We start from the raw sequence: 20639 nt of genomic DNA on the forward strand, positions 1-20639 counted from the left end.
AGGGTAAAAGAGGTCCATAAATTCTGAGCCTAGTAAATTAATGCTTGTGAAAGAGTATAAAGCAAGCAAGGAGAAGTGAGTAGCTATATGGTGAAGAATACATCGCTCAGACAATGTGACTCATGTCTTCAGTCCCACCACCAACAGTGGGTATAATTCAGTCTTTCTGTGCTTCAGTTCCATCTCATACCCTCTGGGAAGATTTCCTGGCTATACCAGTCTCTAAGTGATCTGTGCTATTTATTCCCAAATATCAGTCAAAAATTAAATTTACTGATCCAATGAATATATAAAGCTAGTATTTCTTTAACTGACCCATAAACTGATATACAAATAATTTAATTATGATAGCTAATCACTCCTCAAAATCCCACAGTTCTTATTCCTACTTAAGAACTGAACAGAATTTTTAGTATTTCATCAATTTCTGATGAAAGAGACTGAACTCTGTGCAAATCATATCTTTTGTGACATGTTCTAGATATTCAATCTGAGGACAGTCAAGTATGTTTCTAACAAAATTGAGACAAGGACAAAACACTTCAATTCTGGTATTTAATCATTAAAATATAATTTAATCTGTCTTTAATACTGTTATTAATTATTTGAACAATGTTATGTAGTCTCTTGCAAATCACAAGTACAGCTACAAAAAGATGAAGGGTAATCATACAATTCAGTTTATTTCTTTTTTATTCAGATTTGTTGCTGCAATGAGGAATTTTTAAAAAGACATTTAACATTAAAAAAAAGCTTTCTGTATGTGCTTGTATTTTCAGTGTTTCCTTTATTGTCTTTTGAGGCAGCAAATATTGAAGCTATTGATCTCACAGTCATCCTAATGGTTCTTAGTTTCTTCAATAGTCTCTTCTAGCTTATCTCACATGAGTTATTATCTATTTGGTTCACTGATGTATTCACTAACACTTAGAACTGTGCCTGGGACAAAGTACGTACGCATTGGGTACTTATTGAATGTATGAATGAATCTTGCATTCCCAGTTTTTGCATGTACAGGAATTAAACACCCTTCCCTGGTGGCTCAGAGGTTAAAGCGTCTGCCTGCAATGCGGGAGACCTGGGTTCGATCCCTGGGTCGGGAAGATCCCCTGGAGAAGGAAATGGCAACCCACTCCAGTACTCTTGCCTGGAGAATCCCATGGACAGAGGAGCTTGGTGGGCTACAGTCCATGGGGTTGCAAAGAGTCGGACACGACTGAGCGACTTCACTTTCACTTATAATTGAAAAAACAAAGCACACATACAAAAGAAGAAAATTAACATTAGAAAGGATTTAATAATGGAAAGCTATTTTCATCTACTACAGTGGTATGGTATTGAGAATATAAGAAAGAGAGAACTCATTTTCCCAGGTCTAGTCATAAAAGATACAATTTAAATTTTAGGGAGAGATAAGAAAATTTTGAACATAAGCATGACGGTTTAGAAGATGTTATTGACCACTCAAAGCAATGAGGAGTCATTTTAAAAATATGATTATATTGTATTAATATTTTCCCTGTTCAAAGTCCAATGAATATTAAGAAGTACATTAACTTGCCTAATTGCTATACTGTGCATTTATAACTGCCTTTAACATTAAAGTGTTTTATTTTCAACTCTTTATTAAATCTTCACTTGAAAATATACAGATTGAAAAGCCTGAGATGACATTAAGTATCAAGTCTCATAACATTACTACAAAAATAAAGGAAAAATTAAGAAAAAAGGAAAACAAAACCACCTCTGCAAAAATTCCCAAACTTTGTTAATTCTAAATTGATTAAAAAAAAACACCCCAAAACCTGCCTAATTAGATTTAATAGCTTTGAGATGTGAAAGACTGGGATTTCTTTCAAAAGAAGGGCAAATATACACAGCACACACACACACAGTGTCACTCATACACATTAATATAAAAGAAACTGGAGGGTTTTCTATGTATTAACTCACTTATTCCCAGAATAGTCCTGGGAGACACATTTGAAAGAAGCAACATAGCAATTAAGGTTATGACATGACTTGTGACATATTAGTCATATAAAAGGCCAGCAACAAAATTCAGATTCCTAACTCTAAGCTGTCATTTAGAGCAGTCTTAAATGGATAATATTGTTCTATACTGTAAAGACAACACAGAATTAGTACATTTAATTAAGCCGATTCCTTTCTCTGTGTTTCCTGAGTGTTTTATGCTTATCTCCTGTTGAAATCATCTCTCCAATATCTTATAACTATTTCTTTGCCTGCTATATTCCCCAACTAGCCTGGGAGGACTTTGAGGGTAGTCTTTCATCTTCCATTTCCGTAGGGCTTGGCATAGTCCCTAACACATAGTAAACTCACCATACACACTGGTTGATAAACTATATGAATTAATTTTTGATAAAGTATAAAAAATCTTTTATTTTTTAAACTCAGTAACAGCTTTTTTAAGTGTGCTTCTACTAAAATATAGTATTTCTGGTTTTGATTTTAAAAAAAAAGGAAAAGATGGACACTAGTCAAAAATCATCCTCAATTTTATTATATTATTATTATAATTTGAATTTTTTTCAGAGAAGAAAGTTGAAAAAAAAAAGTAAATTGACTGAAATTAGAGCATTAGAAAAATGTTATTTTTACTTCTCAAACATTTACATCGCAAAAACCGCTTAAATTATTTAAAAAAAATGACCAGTCATTCCACTTAGTCAATTCTTAGTTTCCATATTTGTCATCAGCTTTGCTCTCAGATGTGCAGAAAAAAAAAAAAAAAAAACCAGAGTAATTCTTTACATTTTCATTCACTTTTTACTCAAGGAAAAAGCTTCCTGAAAACACATGTTTAAAATTCTGGAAAATACAAATCAACATTATCTAGACATCTCTATCATTACCAGAAGGTCTGATTCCTCAACCTAATTTCCATTGTTAGTTGACATTTTCAATAAGTGATGGATATTCATTTCCAGAAAACATTGCCAGTAAATTCTATGATATCACAGTCTCTTCACTATCCAGACCAAACTGACTAAACCACAAAATGCAAAAGCATGCAGTTAGCTTCTCTATGAGAAGCCTTAGGCTATTCTGAGTACAGCTTAGAAAAGTATAACCTAACTGAGTAAGAGTAAATGAAAATTTCATTTATATAACCCTCCTTCTCTGAATTTCCAGGGCTTTCAGCAGACACAACCAAAATGTTTAAAAACTAACCTATTTCTTGTCATAGACTTAAATCACAAAACAGTTACTTTGGGAGGTGGAAATTTAAATAAAAATTATCATTTTTATGATATAAATGGTATTTCATTTTTTCCCATCATTAGGGGAAGGGAAACATAAAGAGCTGCTTTCTTCATTCTAAGTAGTGCCTACTCTAAGCAAGATCAGTCAATAAAAATATAACTAATTTTTCAAAGTCATAACTTTTCACAGAATAACAGAACATAAAGACTGAAATGGACAGTGTTGGGAAATATGTGAAAATGCTAATGTATAGATATATAAAGGAAAGGAATGCACATACATGATTAACATGGAGTAAAATTTACTCTACTTTAAACATGAACTAAACTATTCTTCATTGTCAGAGATATGGTCAACATTTGATATATTTATATAGTGCTGAAAAACTAAAAATAATCATAAGATCTAGCAACTGAAGAAAGGCTTTGAAATTATAGAATACTCATTTTCTTTAAGACCAGGCACTAAGTTTATTATCACAAAAAAAATGTACAAAAAACCTTGCAAGAACATACTCGGGAATATATCCCACAACATCTTTTTGTATGCCTAACTACCTTAAAAACGGAAAAACTGTCAATTTCAGTATGAAATTATAAAAATAGTAAAATGTATCTTATGGTTGATATTAAACAGTATTAAATGTAGTCTTTCTGAAACTATAAGAAACAGACCATAAATTAGGCCTGGTCAAAAATAATTTTGCCATTTTATAACCTGCCCTCCCACCTTGCCTGCTGCAGCCAATATAAAGTTGTTGTAATCCTTTCTCTAATCCTCACTCTGAGTAGATTGGTTGCTGATACTATCAATTTTCCCTGGAGGCACAGCAGTAAAGTACAAAACATTCATGATTTCCACCATGACATGAATTATGTTCTGATAGGGAAGCTGAAACCTTCAACTTCTCCTACCTTAGGATTATGTAATAAAAACTCCTTTTGTCTTGGAAATGTCTTAATTAGTATGCCTAGAAGTTGTACTCTGAAAAAAATATGTACTAAAAGAACATGGATTTTAACTTAAGACATTCACTAAATTTAATTGTAAGAACATAGTGATTTCTCTTTCTAAAAGTTTAGTGAGAAGTTAAAAATCAAAAAGTTCAATGATTAAAACAGTTCTGGATATAGTCATAAAGATACTATCTATAACTCTACTGCATTGTAAGTCTAACATAGGTTGGTATTTAAAAACTTTCACTTGCAGTAAACACTTTCCTATCCTCTATTCTCAAATGACGAGTCACTAAGATGAAATAACTTGCTCCTGGAGCAAACAAAATCTTTTTTGTTTAGATTCAAACAAAATCTGAATCTAAATTCAGGTGTTTCTGACCTGTTGGCTAAGTGCTACTAGACTATGTGGTACTAATTTAAATATGAAAAATAAACTCCTGGACTCTCTATTCAAGTTAATCAATACCGCTTGTTAATAACATCTATACAATCATGATGATGAAATATCATGAAATCTTCAGGATGATATATTCAGGAAAGTTTTAATATTAAAAGTATTATTTGTACTTAATTAAAAATGGGTAATCTAGTCTTAATATTGTAACACCTGATTTGTCTGATGTCAGATAATAGAGATTTACATCAAAGTAGATATAGGTCTGAACTTGTGCGCAATGACAGCTACTGGCCATGTGTCATTATTTAAATTTAAATGGAAACAAAGGAAAATTAAAAATTTAGTTTCTAAGTCACACAAAACACATATCGAGTATTCCACATGAGACTGGAGGCTCCCATATAGACTATGCTGGTCTAGAATTCAGCAAAGAGGTCTGGGCGGAAGACTAACACTTGAGAATCACTGGGTGTGTGGGTTTTCTTTAGTTATGAGATCGTCAAGGAAGTGAAAATATATTATATACAGGGAATGAAAGAGGATCAGATTGCAGTGGAGCAGTCTAAGAAGACATGGAAGAGAAGAGGAAGAATAGCAAAGAAGGATGAAGAGCAGTGGCTAATGAGATAAGAGAAAGAGACCGAGAATGCGGTGGCCTGGAAACCATGTGTTAACAACCCATCAAATGTGTCAAATGCCACTGACAGGTCAAGCAAGATAAGGACAGAGAGCTGACCACTGGAATTAGCGGTGTGGACAGGTCACTGGTGAGACTGAAAAAACAGATCAGAGATTTCAACAAACTTAGAGAAGATGAAAAGTGATTCGAAACATCTGTCTGAAAACATGACCATGGGCTGAAGGAGATATAGAATCTACTGGACAACAAAACTCAAGAGGAGTTGCGAACACTGAATCAGCGTATTGGGAAGGTGGTGAAATAAAATATAACCCAGGAGAAATCATCGAAGGTTCATATGGAAAACACTTGGGCCAAACAGGATGTAGATCCCACATAAAATGAATACTGCTGAGCATTAACCACACACACACACAAAAAGTGGTACGGTCTCTGAGAAAAAATATTGAACAAACCATCTGGAAAGAGTGAAGACCTTCAGAGTGGATACTGTTGATCTGCTTATTCTCTTACTGGCAATTAGTCTGACAGCCTGACAGGTGAATTCATTTATTTTGCCTGTTTACCCTAAATATAAGCTGCCAGTTAATATGTTTTAGCCACATACGCAAAGTTCTTGATAGGCTTTCTGTTTAGATGACAAAATAGCTAATTATAGAGTTACTTATACAACAGAAGAGGAAAGAACACCATATTTGCACCCAGTCCTTCATTTAAAAAAACAGATACCAAGGATCATCAGATATAAAGGAAAAATCACTAGCATAAAAGAAAAGCACAGAATATATTAACAGATGAAAAAAACTGAACATAGAGGAAATGTCAATTCAGAGAAGAGAACTTAGAGAGATTTAGGAAGATATAATGACATCCACAGAACTTTGATACTAGGAAAAAGGAACAATCAGGACAAGAAAGAAACCATGAAGGTCAAATGGATGATTGGTGAACTAAGGAAGATTTAGAATAAAGGAATGAGAGGGCTGATTAGTTAGAGAAAGGAGGAGTCCAAAGTTTCCACCTGAAAAATGGTAATGTGAACATCAAGAGTAAAATATAGAAACTCCTTTCAGGAAACTCAACCTCACTCATGGCAATGATTACAGTTCAATCACATATATGACAAAAAGTGGTTCGCGCATATTAGATTGGTGCAAAAGTAATAGCGGTTGTGCTTTGTTGATCTCTGTCTTTTGATATTGGAATACATTCTTAAATGCAGGTTATGTTATACATCGTCTAAGTGCATATTTCTCATTTTATGTTTTTTGCCAATGACTTATTACTTGCTGCGTGTTTTTTTTTTAGATTATGGAAATGATGTTAGACAAAAAGCAAATTCGAGCAGTTTTCTAATTCGAGTTCAAAGGGGGTGGCAAAGCAGCAGAGCCACATCTATAATGCATGTGGCCCAGGAACTGCTAATCGACATACAGCGCAGCAGTGGTTCAGGGAGTTTCGCAAAGAAGACAAGAACCTCGAAGATGAGGAGTGCAGTGGCCGGCATAGGAAGCTGACACCACCAACTGAGAGGATCATCAAAAACTCTTCACATGAGGTGGCCAAAGTATTCCTGAATATATCATCCTGAAGATTTCATGATATTTCATCATCATGACTGCATAGATGTTATTAACAAGCAGTATTAATTAACTTGAATAGAGAGTCCAGGAGTTTATTGACAACTACACATGTCAAAGAACTCAACGTGGACCATTCTATGGTTGTTCAACATTTCAAGCAAATTGGAAAGGTGAAAAAGCTCAGTAAGTGAGTGCCTCATGAGCTGACTGAAATTTAAAAAAAATTGTCGTTTTGAACAATTCTTCTTATTCTATGCAACAACAATGAACCACTTCTTCATCACATTATGATGTACAACAAAAAGTGGGCTGTATATGAAAACTGGTGAGGACCAGCTCAGTGGCTGGAACAAAAAGAAGCTCCAAAGCATTTCCCAAAGTCAAACTTGCACCAGAAAAAGGTCATGGTCACTGACCAACCTAGACAGCATATTAAAAAGCAGAGACATTACTTTGCCAACAAAGGTCCGTCTAGTCAAGGCTATGGTTTTTCCAGTGGTCACGTATGGATGTGAGAGTTGGACTATAAAGAAAGCTGAGCCCCGAAGAATTGATGCTTTTGAACTGTGGTGTTGGAGACTCTTGAGAGTCCCTTGGACTGCAAGGAGATTCAACCGGTCCATTCTAAAGGAGATCAGTCCTGGGTGTTCACTGGAAGGACTGATGCTAAAGCTGAAACTCCAATACTTCGGCCACCTCATGTGAAGAGTTGTCTCATTGGAAAAGACCCTGATGCTGGGAAAGATTGAGGGCAGGAGGAGAAGGGGACGACAGAGGATGAGATGGCTGGATGGCATCACCGACTCAATAGACATGGGTTTGGGTAGACTCCGGGAGCTGGTGATGGACAGGGAGGACTGGCATGCTGTGCTGCAGTTCATGGGGTTGCAAAGAGTCGGATATGACTGAGCGACTGAACTGAACTGAACTGAACTAAACTGTTTGACTGTCTGTGCCCAGCTGATCCACCACAGCTTTCTAAATCCCAGTGAAACCACTACATATGAGAAGTATGCTCAGCAAATTGATGAGATGCACCAAAAACTTCAATTCCTGCAGCCGATTCTGGTCCACAGAAAGGGCCCAGTTCTTCTTCATGACAATGCCCGAAGACACGTCGTACAACCAACGCTTCAAAAGTTGAATGAACTGAGCTACGGAGTTTTGCCTCATTTACCATTTTCACTTGACCTCTCGCCAACAGACTACCACTTCTCCAAGCATCTCAATGACTTTTTGCAGGCAAAACACATCAACCAAGAGGAAGCAGAAAATGCTTTCCAAGAATTTTTCAAACCCTGAAGTATGGACCTTTTATGCTACAGGAATAAACAAACTTATTTCTCATTGGTAAAGATGTGTTGATTGTAATGGTTCCTATTTTGATTAATAAATATGTGTTTGAGCCTAGTTACAGTGATTTGAAATTCATGGTCTGAAACCACATTTACATTTGCATCAACCTAATATATCTCACTACACAAGTGTGAAGCTGAAAATCTTTTCTAAGATTAGATTTCATATTTCAGAGCCACACAAACTACAATAGCTATTTAACTTTGCTTAAACTCTCAGAAATTTTGTATTTTGATCTTTTAAAAAAAGATGTCTTATGCAAATAGCTTCTATAAATCTTTAAAATATAAAAAAGACAAATCAAGCATTTGTTATCACATCAATTGGGAAACTTTGATAAAAAGGTAAACATCAGAATATCTATAAAATACAAATTCAGTGATCTGGCATGTACTCTGGCTATGTTACAATGAAATTATGTAGTTTTCATGTTCATTAAATCCATAAGATCTCATTTTAATTTCCTATAGTTTATGGTTTTCAGTTGCTTTCTTGTTATTTTTCAGTAACTTAATTATTTTACTTTAAAAATTAATCCACTGGGTAAGTGTCACAGTATACTTTACAACTAAATTTAGTAGGTTCTTAAACAAAACATACACACACACAGAGAAATGTTATCTAAAAAGAAGAAAAACATAAAGCAAATCTTCTGTTTTTAACGGATGGGAGAAAAAGGTTGAAAATTGTAAAGTTTGAACCATTTATACCATATAAATATTCTATAAAATAGCTTCTTACAAAATAAATGTCTAGAAAATAGTCCATAAATTTAAGCTCATTCAAATCAGCAGATTCAGATGAAGAGAAATGCTTGCATTCATATTTTCTCTTTAGAGGGTATCAGGAGAAATCTCAATGCAGACCTCGAGAAGTTTCAATAACCTTGTGCACGAAGATTATTCATTAAGTATGTTAACATCACTTGAGTTGATAAAAATGATGTTCAAATTAGTAAAGAATGAATATGTAGAATGGGCGTCCCAGGTGGCTCGAGCGGTAAAGAATCCACCTGCCAATGCAGAAGACATAAGAGATGTCGGTTCAATCCTCAGGTTGGAAAGATCCCCTGGAGGAGGGCGCTGCAACCCACTCCAGTATTCTTGCCTGGAGAATCCCCATGGACAGAGGAGTCTGGTGGGCTACAGTCCATAGGGTCACAAAGAGTATGGACACAACTGAAGTGACAGCACAGGCACACACAAATATGTAGAATATACTTTAAGTTATGAACATGGTTAGAAACAGTTTACTAATCCAAGTGATATTACTGAAGAAATATACGCACTTTTATTACAAGTACAGATATGCTTCAATATTCAACAAGTAGATTAACTCAAATCACTGGAGAATCACTCAGTAAAACCCTCATGAAGTGAAGTGAAGTCCCTCAGTTGTGTCCGACTCTTTGCGACCCCATGGACTGTAGCCTACCAGGCTCCTCCATCCATGGGATTTTCCAGGCAATAGTACTGGAGTGGGTTGCCATTTCCTTCTCCAGGGGATCTTCTCGACCCAGAGATCGAACCCGGGTCTCCTGCATTGCAGACAGACACTTTACCCTCTGAGCCACCCTCATATTGGTTATTAAAACAGCATCTTATACCTTTAATGTACCATCAAACACCAGCTTTAGAGCATCCAATTACTAATGACAACAAAAATATCTAACAAATGAAATCTCCTCTTTGTGGAAAGGAATATAAAATAGTGATGCTGTGTTAAAGAAAAAAATCCATGTGATCAAGGTCTTTTTCTCAGTGTCCAGAAAAATCCAAATATTAAAACAATCCCATCTGCAGGGGTTTTGTGTGGGCTGGTACTTATATGGAAAGCCAAAGTATCAAAAGTTAAGTAGCTTCTAGTTGGATTATATATATTTGAGGTATATTTGTTTGAAAACTTGTCTTCTCCAGCATTTAGTGCTGGTGCACTGGGATGACCCAGAGAGATGATATGGGGAGGGTGGTGGGAGGCGGGTTCAGGGTTGGGAACTCATGTACACCTGTGGTGGTTTCATGTCAAGGTATGGCAAAACCAATACAGTATTGTAAAGTAAAAAAATAAAATTTAAATTAAAAAAAAATAAAAGCAAAAAAAAAAAAGAAAACTTGTCTTCTAATTACTTCAACTTAATGTCTTTTTTGGCATGCTTCTCAAAATTCTCTTTCGAGAATCCATGTTTGCCTTTCTGACATGTTCTTTTCACTATCATCACTTAACCATCATCACTTAACACATTTTATTAAATCATGTCTTAAGGTTTCCTCCATTCCTTTGGCCACAGTGCAAACTGTATAATTTCAAACTTAAAAAGAATCTCCCATAGAATCTTATGATGTTTATTCTCACAGTATCTTATGGATTTCAAAGTATTAAAAATACCCTTCATACCCTCACAATTCTATGAAGTGGAAAAATCATCTGAAGAGGAAAGTAGAGACACTATACTGGGAGAGAGAAACTACCCAAGGTAACAGCTGTGAAGGGGCAGAATTAAGAGTCAGGCCCAACCCTTCTGGCCTTCTGACCCCAGGTCGAGTGCTTTTTCCACCAAAACACACAAGCGCTGGATTCAGAAGAGTGGTTGGTTAGCAGCATAAGGCAAATGGAAGGACATCTGTCTACAGAAAATCAGTTAATTCTGTAAATTATCTACAGTAGTGAATTAATTCCTTTCACCAACCCATATCTGAACTTAAGCCTTGGAATTCTGGAGATCTGAAATCAGAATTCAATGAAACATTCTTTTTCAATGAATAGTTTGAAGTTCATTAAGTAATACTATCAGAAAATTCTGCCAATTCTGATAGTATGAAAGAGTACTTTGAACTCATTTCACCTTCCTTAAAATGGAAACTCCCTTTTACCATCACCTGTGTTTGAGTTATTCTAACCTAATTTTTGCGTAAACGTTTTATTTTTCTCCCTTTGAAATACAAGAACCATCATATTTCCAGTTTACATGTAATATGCCTTTGATAATGGGTTTATATAAGGATATCACAGACTCTCTGGTGAATTTATGACACACAAATAATAGATTTCAGTTACATTATTTAAAAAATTTTGCACTTCTCTATAAGAAGTTACACAGAAGAATACATAGAAGAACTATACAAAACAGATTTCAATGACTCAGATAACCATTATGCTGTGATTATTCACCTAGAGCCAGACATCCTGGAATGTGAAGTCAAGCAGGCCTTAGATTTCAGTTACATTATTTTAAAAATTGTGCACTTCTCTAAAATGTTACACAAAAGAATACATAGAAGAACTATACAAAACAGATTTTAATGGCCCAGATGACGACGATGGTGTGATCACTCACCTAGAGCCAAACATCCTGGAATGTGAAGTCAAGTGGGCCTTAGGAAGCATCACTATGAACAAAGCTAGTGGAGGTGGTAGAATTCCAGTTGAGCTATTTCAAATCCTAACAGATGATGTTGTGAAAGTGCTGCACTCAATATGCCAGCAAATCTGGAAAACTCAGCAGTGGCCACAGGACTAGAAAAGGTCAGTTCTCACTCCAATCCCAAAGAAAGGCAATGCCAAAGATTGCTCAAACTACCACACAACTGCACTCACCTCACACACTAACAAAGTAATACTCAAAATTCTCTAAGCCAGGCTTCAACATTACGTGAACCGAGAACTTCCAGATGTTCAAGCTGGATTTAGAAAAGGCAGAGGAACCACAGAACAAATTTCCAACATCTGTTGGAAAGAGAGTTCCAGAAAAACATCTACTTCTGCTTTATTGACTATGCCAAAGCCTGTGACTGTGTGGATCACAACAATCTGTGCAACATTCTTAAAAGAGATTGGATTACCAGACCACCTTCCTTGCCTCCTGAAAAATTTATATGCAGGTCAGGAAGCAACAGTTAGAACTGGACATGGAACAACAGACTGGTTCCAAATAGGAAAAGGAGTATGTCTAGGCTGTATACTGTCACTCTGCTCATTTAACTTATATGCAGAGGACATCATGCATAATGCCAGGCTGGATGTGGCGCAAGTGGGAATCAAGATTGCTGGGAGAAATATCAATAACCTCAGATATGCAGATGACACCACCCTTATGGCAGAAAGTGAAGAAGAACTAAAAAGCCTCTTGATCAAAGTGAAAGAGGAGAGTGAAAAAGTTGGCTTAAAGCTCAACATTCAGGAAACTAAAATCATGGCATCTGGTCCCATCACTTCATAGCAAATAGATAGGAAAACAATGGAAAACAGTGTCAGACTTTATTTTTTGGGGCTCCAAAATCACTGCAGATGGTGACTGTAGCCATGAAATTAAAAGACGCTTGCTCCTTGGAAGAAAAGCTATGACCAACCTAGACAGCATATCAAAAAGCAGAGACATTACCTTGCCAACAAAGGTCTGTCTAGCCAAAGCTATGGTTTTTCCAGCAGTCAGGTATGGATGTGAGAGTTGGACTATAAAGAAAGCTGAGCACCAAAGAATTGATGCTTTTGAACTGTGGTGTTGAAGAAGATTCTTGAGAGCCCCTTGGACTGCAAAGAGGTCCAACCAGCCCATCCTAAAGGAGATCAGTCCTGGGTGTTCATTGGAAGGACTGATGGTGAAGCCAAAACTCCAATATTCTGGCCAACTGATGCAAAGAACTGACTCGTTGGAAAAGACCCTGATGCTGGAAACGATCGAAGGCAGGAGGAGAAGGGGACGACAGAGGATGAGATGGCTGGATGGCATCACCAACTTGATGGACATGAGTTTGAACAAGCTCTGGCAGTTGGTGATGGACAGGGAAGCCTGGTATGCTGCAGTCCATGGGGTTGCAAAGAGTCAGACACGACTGAGCGACTGAACTGAACTGATAAAAAGTTAAAACCTTGCTTAAAAATATTGACATATTGAAAACAATAAAATTAAAATTTAACTAGAAAAATAGCTCCTAATTTTCAGAACTGCTCAAGGGAATAACTTTTCATTTGGCTGAAATAAATAGAAAAATACATTTTTCAAACATTATCGAACACGTGGAAGTACAAAAATTAACTTGACTGATCTCTCAATCAATACTAAAGTTATCTGAATTATTTTATGATTTAAGTCAAATATCTTGATGGTTTAGGGTATGATAAAAGCATTAATATATGTTAACATGTTGTATAGGAGAGTGCAAATAAATTATGGAGAAGACAGAAACTACTGGTTGTTTTTTAAAAGCCATGTCACATTCTGCCTCTCCATCAAATTCCAAGTCTACAATTTTAAAACATGATTAAAAGATTACATGAAGAGTCATACTAATAAAAATGAATCATTTTATTTTACGTGATTCTACTTACCTATTGATATGAAATTTAGTGCAATGCAGTGAAAAGACACATTAGGTACACAAAAATGAATGGTGCTGTCCTTCAAATATAGACATACAAAGATGACAGCACTTTCTAACTTCCACCGTCATAACTGTGATTGATTTTACTCATTACTGAATAATCCACATGTTAAAATTCACTACTATCATAAGAACTCTAGAGATGGTTGAATGGGATCTGGGATTCAGACCAATGACCAGAGTTAAATTTCTTGAGAATCTCTTGATATGACTGGAGATTGAATACCACAGTTTCACTGGAACTAGGCTTTAAGAAATCGAGTAACTGGCAAAGACAGAGTTGTATATCAAGGCCCAGTAAAAAGATAAGTTCATGAATTCTTAGAAAATTACTTTCATGACACCTCAGTATTAACAACTACACCTATTCCAAATAGTACTGTGTAGGTTACTAGTTTGCAATATATCACACACCTCCAATGCTAGGGAGCAAAAGTCACACGCATGGCCAGAGGGACCTCTGGACAGAGTGGGAGGACAATGGGCCAGGGATGAGGAATGGATCCAGGCACAGCATCACCAAGGATGCACCTCACGTTTGAACTAGTACCCCCTCTCTGCAGAGGCAGAAGCAGCATGGGGCGGGGAGTGTGAGAAGTGCTGAACCAGGAGAAAGGCAATCTTTCTCTAGATGCGAATGCCACCAGCTATGTGAACTCTCATTTCAGGCCCTCTGCTTCTCAGTTTTGATGTAAAGGGACTGAAAGTCAAAGTTTTAAGGTCTTACAACAAATAATCGCTCAGTTGTGTACAACTCTTTGTAATCCCATGGACTGCAGTCCACCAGGATCCTCTGTCTGTGGGATTTTTCAGGCAAGAATACCGGAGTGGGTTGCCATTCCCTTCTTTAGGGGATCTTCCTGACCCAGGGATAGAACCTGGTCTCCTGCAGATTTTTTACCAAGAAGCTCTCAAAAGAGTTTACACTCTGTGATTTTAATGTTGATTTCTCAGAGGGTTTTGCTGAGGATCAAATGAAGATGTATATAAATAAATTTTTTGATACAAGTAGAAGTCACACATGTTATTTTACAGATTTTCATTATACTAAGGAAGTACAGGAACAGTATAACATGTTCATTATGTGGTGAGACAAGATGGTTGGATGGCATCACCGACTCTATGGACATGAGTTTGAGTAAGCTCTGGGAGTTGGTGATGCACAGGGAAGCCTGGTATGCTGCAGTCCATGGGGTCGCAAAGAGTCAGACACTGAACTGAACCTACATTTTAATTTAAAATGTTAAAATTAAAATTTCTTCCCCCCCCCAGCTTTATTTAGGTATGCTGCTGCTAAGTTGCTTCAGTTCTGTCTGACTCTGTGCAACCCCAAAGACAGCAGCCCACCAGGCTCCCCCGTCCTTGGGATTCTCCAGGCAAGAATACTGGAGTGGGTTGCCATTTCCTTCTCCAATGCATGAAAGTGAAAAGTGAAAGTGAAGTCGCTTAGTCATGTCCGACTCTTTGCGACCCCATGGATTGCAGCCAACCAGGCTCCTCCATCCATGGGATTTTCTAGGCAAGAGTACTGGAGTGGGTTGCCATTAGGTATAATTGGTGAATATATTTTTATAAGTTTCTTTCTTATACAAATTACTCAGAAAATATTTATGGTTTTAACTTTAATAAAATTAGCTGATTATTTTGTTCATTAGGTACCTGGAACAATAGCCTAATAAACAGTTGCCGAAATAAGTATCTCATAGGTGTTGTATCCAGCTTTTTTCCTCTCTAACCCACTCCTCACCAAGACACCAGTGGTATTTCTAGAAACATATTTTATTATTACTCTTTCATCCTCATACCTTTGGATAGCTCTATTTTAACTAGAGAATGAAATGTGAATTCCTCAGTAGGGCACAATTCGACCTCATCTACCTTTGCAGCTCAGGTCTTCCTAAATACATCCATCTCATCATTTCCTCCAGCTAACCTAAGCCTCATACCACTGAGCAGTCAAGTCAGGCTCTCTTCCAATTGTTTGTTCAGAAGCTCAGTGTGGCTTTCCTGATGGCTCAAGTGGTAAAGAATCTGCCTGCAGTGCAGGAGACACAGGAGACACGGGTTCAATCCCTGAGTTGAAAAGATCCCCTGGAGGAAAACGGCAACCGACTCAGTATTCTTGCCTGGAGAATCCCATGGACAGAGGAGCCTGGCGGGCTATAGTCCATAGGGTTGCAAAGAGCTGGACAAGACTGAGCGCACAACCATCTCAGCTTAGTGTGCCCTTCTAAAGCCCACCTGCTGATGAGGCCAGTGACAAAGACAAGAGGCAAGACTCTGGAAGGTTTCATAAGGACTTTGGAACTCATTCTGATTGCTGGAGAAAGCCACTTAAGAGTTTTAAATAGGGAAATAATAGAATCTAATTTATTTTTAAAAGAATCTTGTCTGCTATGGGGAGAATAATCTAAGGGATAGGAGCAGAAGTAGGGGAGTGGAAGGAAAAGAGGGATCCCTAAATGACGGGGTACATGTACCTGCGTATTTGGTGGGAAGACCTGGTGTGGGGCAGGGAAAGTGGAGGTAGATGAAGGGTTTGGGGGCAAGAGTTTTGCTTGGACATGTAAAGTACGAGAAATCGCCCCACTGCTTTATAGCTCTATATTTCAGCGATACTTTGTTTATACTGTGATTTCAGAATTTATCACACTCTGACGTAATTTGCTGCATGCTCATTTGCCTTCCCAACCAGACGGTAAGCTCCCTGAGGACAGAGACTGTCTTATTTAGTCCATATATTTAAGTAAGGACCTTAAGCAAAATAGTTACTTAGAATGATTAGAGAATAAGTAAAGACAGTATTCTAGAAACTCTAAAGAAAATAGACCAAAGAAGAAACAAATACTTTCCTTGCCATCTCCATTACCTAGAACTCACCTGGAATGAGGTCAATAGAGTGAAGTCACTCAGTCATGTCTGACTCTTTGTGACCCGTGGACTGTAGTCCACCAAGCTCCTCTATCCATGGGATTCTCCAGGCAAGAATACTGGAGTGGGTTGCCATTTCCTTCTCCAAATAGAAGTGATAGCAGACCATAAACCCATCCCTGGCTCTAATCTTCCAGCATATAAACTCACATATATAATATGTATCAAATCAAGGTCTCCTCTTAAGCCTCTGGGATGAAGGCCAGTAAGTAGGCCATACTGACTAGTCCTGTGTAAACTGTATTTTTTTATACTGTACAAACTGAAAGAGCTGCACATAAGACTTGATATTTAGACAGCTTTTCAGTAAGATTTTTATTTTAAAATATCCTATCTATATTATTTTCATAGTCCTTCATTTCAGATTCTAATAGATTATTTGTACGGTCAAGAACGCTTAACTATTGTCCCCTTTTAAAACTGTTTTGAATATTGAATAGACTCACAGAATTTTTAAGACAGAAACTCACCAAATCCAGAGTCCTCATTTACCTGCAGGGATGAAAAAAACTGAACCTTAAAGAAACTGCTAAAAATTCTAGTCATTCAGAAGTGGAGCCAAGCATAGAAACTAGTTCACCTGTTTCCTAGTGCAGGATTTTTTTTTTCACAAAGACTGGCTTCTTAATGAATAAGATGGATTTGGCCACCTTGCAATGGACTACATACTCTGCTTTTATAAGTTTTCTATACAATGATATCTCAAAAAATTTCTTTTTTCTTTTTTGGCTGTGCAGCAGGTGTCATCTTAGTTCCCTGACCAGAGATTGAACCTATGTCCCCAGCATTGGAAGCCTGAAGTCTTAGCCACTGGACTGCCACAGAAGTCTCTCAACAAATTTTATAGGAAAGATATGCCTTAAAATGAGAATAACTAAAAATCGGGCAGAGCAGTCCTACCAGGTATTACATGGCTTAATGGTCATGCTCCTGGGACAGTGCTCACATCGAGGGATATGCATTATTTAAAAGTCCCACTCAAGCTCTATATGACCATGAAAGCTAAAGGTAAAGGAAGGGAATCCAAGGTAAAACTGAAGTTTGCAAGGCTTGCCTTTATCATATCTGGTTTTCCTTTTATTCTTTATCTGTCAGAGTGGTAATCACTCTTCCATTTCAAAGCCTTCCTATCTATCCTCTCTGCTCTTTCCTATTACAGAAAAAGAAAGAATTTTGTATCTATTATCTACACCTTGTTGGCTGATAAACTTAAGAGACTACTTGAATGAACTTGGAAGAAAAGTTGTGACAAACCTAGATAGCATATTCAAAAGCAGAGACATTACTTTGCCGACTAAGGTCCGTCTAGTCAAGGCTATGGTTTTTCCTGTGGTCATGTATGGATGTGAGAGTTGGACTGTGAAGAAGGCTGAGTGCCGAAGAGTTGATGCTTTTGAACTGTGGTGTTGGAGAAGACTCTTCAGAGTCCCTTGGACTGCAAGGAGATCCAACCAGTCCATTCTGAAGGAGATCAGCCCTGGGATTTCTTTGGAGGGAATGATGCTAAAGCTGAAACTCCAGTACTTTGGCCACCTCATGCGAAGAGTTGACTCACTGGAAAAGACTCTGATGCTGGGAGGGATTGGGGGCAGGAGGAGAAGGGGACGACTGAGGATGAGATGGCTGGATGGCATCATGGACTCGATGAATGTGAGTCTGAGTGAAATCTGGGAGATGGTGATGGACAGGGAGGCCTGGTGTGCTGCGATTCATGGGGTGGCAAAGAGTTGGACACGACTGAGCAACTGAACTGAACTGAACTGAATGAACTTTAATCAATCTGCTAACTTGATCAGACTTATGTTTTACACTCTTAATCCTGAAATGTGGAAGGCAAGATTTGTTCCTAGAAGAATTTGAGATCTCAGCAGAAAGATAGGCATCAAGTGGTGGAGCCAGGTTCCCTCCTCCCTCCTGCTCATTAAAATGACAAAGGAGAAGCTCTATACAGTCAACAAAAACAAGACCAGGAGCTGACTGTGGCTCAGATCATGAACTCCTTATACCAAATTCAGACTTAATAGAAGAAAGTAGGGAAAACCACTAGACCATTCAGGTATGACCTAAATCAAATTGCTTATGATTATACAGTAGAAGTGAGAAATAGATTTAAGGGACTAGATCTGATAGATAGAGTGCCTGATAAGGTTCGTGACATTGTACAGGAGACAGGGATCAAGACCATCCCCATGGAAAAGATATGCAAAAAAGCAAAATGGCTGTCTGGGAAGGCCTTACAAATAGCTGTGAAAAGAAGAGGGGTGAAAAGCAAAGGAGAAAAGGAAAGATATAAGCATCTGAATGCAGAGTTCCAAAGAATACCAAGAAGAGATAAGAAAGCCTTCTTCAGTGATCAATGCAAAGAAATAGAGGAAAACAACAGAATGGGAAAGACTAGAGATCTCTTCAAGAATATTAGAGATACCAAGGGAACATTTCATGAAAAGATGGGCTCGATAAAGGACAGAAATGGTATGGACCTAACAGAAGCAGAAGATGTTAAGAAGAGGTGGCAGGAATACTCAGAAGAACTGTACAAAAAAGATCTTCACGACCCGGATAATCACGATGGTTTGATCACTCATCTAGAGCCAGACATCCTGGAAGGTGAAGTCAGGTGGGCCTTAGAAAGCATCACTACAAACAAAGCTAGTGGAGGGGATGCAATCGCAGTTGAGCTGTTTCAAATCCTGAAAGATGATGCTGTGAAAGTGCTGGACTCAATATGCCAGCAAATTTGGAAAACTCAGCAGTGGCCACAGGACTGGAAAAGGTCAGTTTTCATTCCAATCCCAAAGAAAAGCAATGCCAAAGAATGCTCAAACTACCGCACAACTGCACTCATCTCACATGCTAGTAAAGTAATGCTCAAAATTCTCCAAGCCAGGCTTTAGCAATATGTGAACTGTGAACTTCCTGATGTTCAAGCTGGTTTTAGAAAGGCAGAGGAACCAGAGATCAAATTGCCAACATCCACTGGATCATCAAAAAAGCAAGAGAGTTCCAGAAAAACATCTATTTCTGCTTTATTCACTATGCCAAAGCCTTTGACTGTGTGGATCACAATAAACTGTGGAAAATTCTGAGAGAGATGGGAATAGCAGACCACCTGACCTGCCTCTTGAGAAATCTGTATGCAGGTCAGGAAGCAACAGTTAGAACTGGACATGGAACAACAGACTGGTTCCAAATAGGAAAATGAGAGTATGTCAAGGCTGTATATTGTCACCGTGCTTATTTAACTTATATGCAGAGTACATCGTGAGAAACGCTGGACTGGAAGAAACACAAGCTGGAATCAAGATTACTGGGAGAAATATCAATAACCTCAGATATGCAGATGACACCACCCTTATGGCAGAAAGTGAAGAGGAACTAAAAAGCCTCTTGATAAAAGTGACAGTGCAGAGTGAAAAAGCTGGCTTAAAGCTCAACATTCAGAAAATGAAGATCATGGCATCCGGTCCCATCAGTTCATGGGAAATAGATGGGGAAACAGTGGAAACAGTGTCAGAGTTTAATTTTTTTGGCTCCAAAATCACTTCAGATGGTGATTGCAGCCATGAAATTAAGACGCTTACTCCTTGGCAGGAAAGTTATGACCAACCTAGACAGTATATTAAAAAGCAGAGACATTACTTTGCCAATTAAGGTCCACCATGGTTTTTCCAGTAGTGGTGCATGGATGCGAGAGTTGGACTGTGAAGAAAGCTGAGCGCCGAAGAATTGATGCTTTTGAACTGTGATGCTGTAGAAGACTTTTGAAAGTCCCTTGGACTGCAAGGAGATGCAACCAGTCCATCTTAAAGGAGATCAGTCCTGGGTGTTCATTGGAAGGGCTAATGTTGAAGCTGAAACTCAATACTTTGGCCACCTGTTGTGAACAGCTGACTCATTTGAAAAGACCCTGATGCTGGGAACAATTGAGGGCAGGAGGAGAAGGGGACGACAGAGGATGAGATGGTTGGATGGCATCACTGGCTCAGTGGACATGAATTTTGGTATCTCCACGAGTTGGTGATGGACAGGGAGGTCTGCCATGCTTATGGGGTCGCAGAGAGTCAGACACGACTGAGCAACTGAACTGAACTGAACCGAATATGTAACTCAGCAATATTACACTAATTTCATAGGCAAACTCCAAAAACCTTCAAAGTAGAAAAG

At 37.9% G+C, this 20639-nt stretch overlaps 1 protein-coding gene across 1 annotated transcript in view; it reads right to left on the bottom strand.

Moving 5' to 3' along the window:
• The window catches only part of AHI1 (Abelson helper integration site 1), a 240372-nt gene that overhangs the window by 104919 nt on the left and 114814 nt on the right, over positions 1 to 20639 (bottom strand). The gene's annotated exons all lie outside the window — the stretch shown is intronic.

Source organism: Budorcas taxicolor, chromosome 9, assembly GCF_023091745.1.
Source record: "Budorcas taxicolor isolate Tak-1 chromosome 9, Takin1.1, whole genome shotgun sequence".
Taxonomy (NCBI): domain Eukaryota; kingdom Metazoa; phylum Chordata; class Mammalia; order Artiodactyla; family Bovidae; genus Budorcas; species Budorcas taxicolor.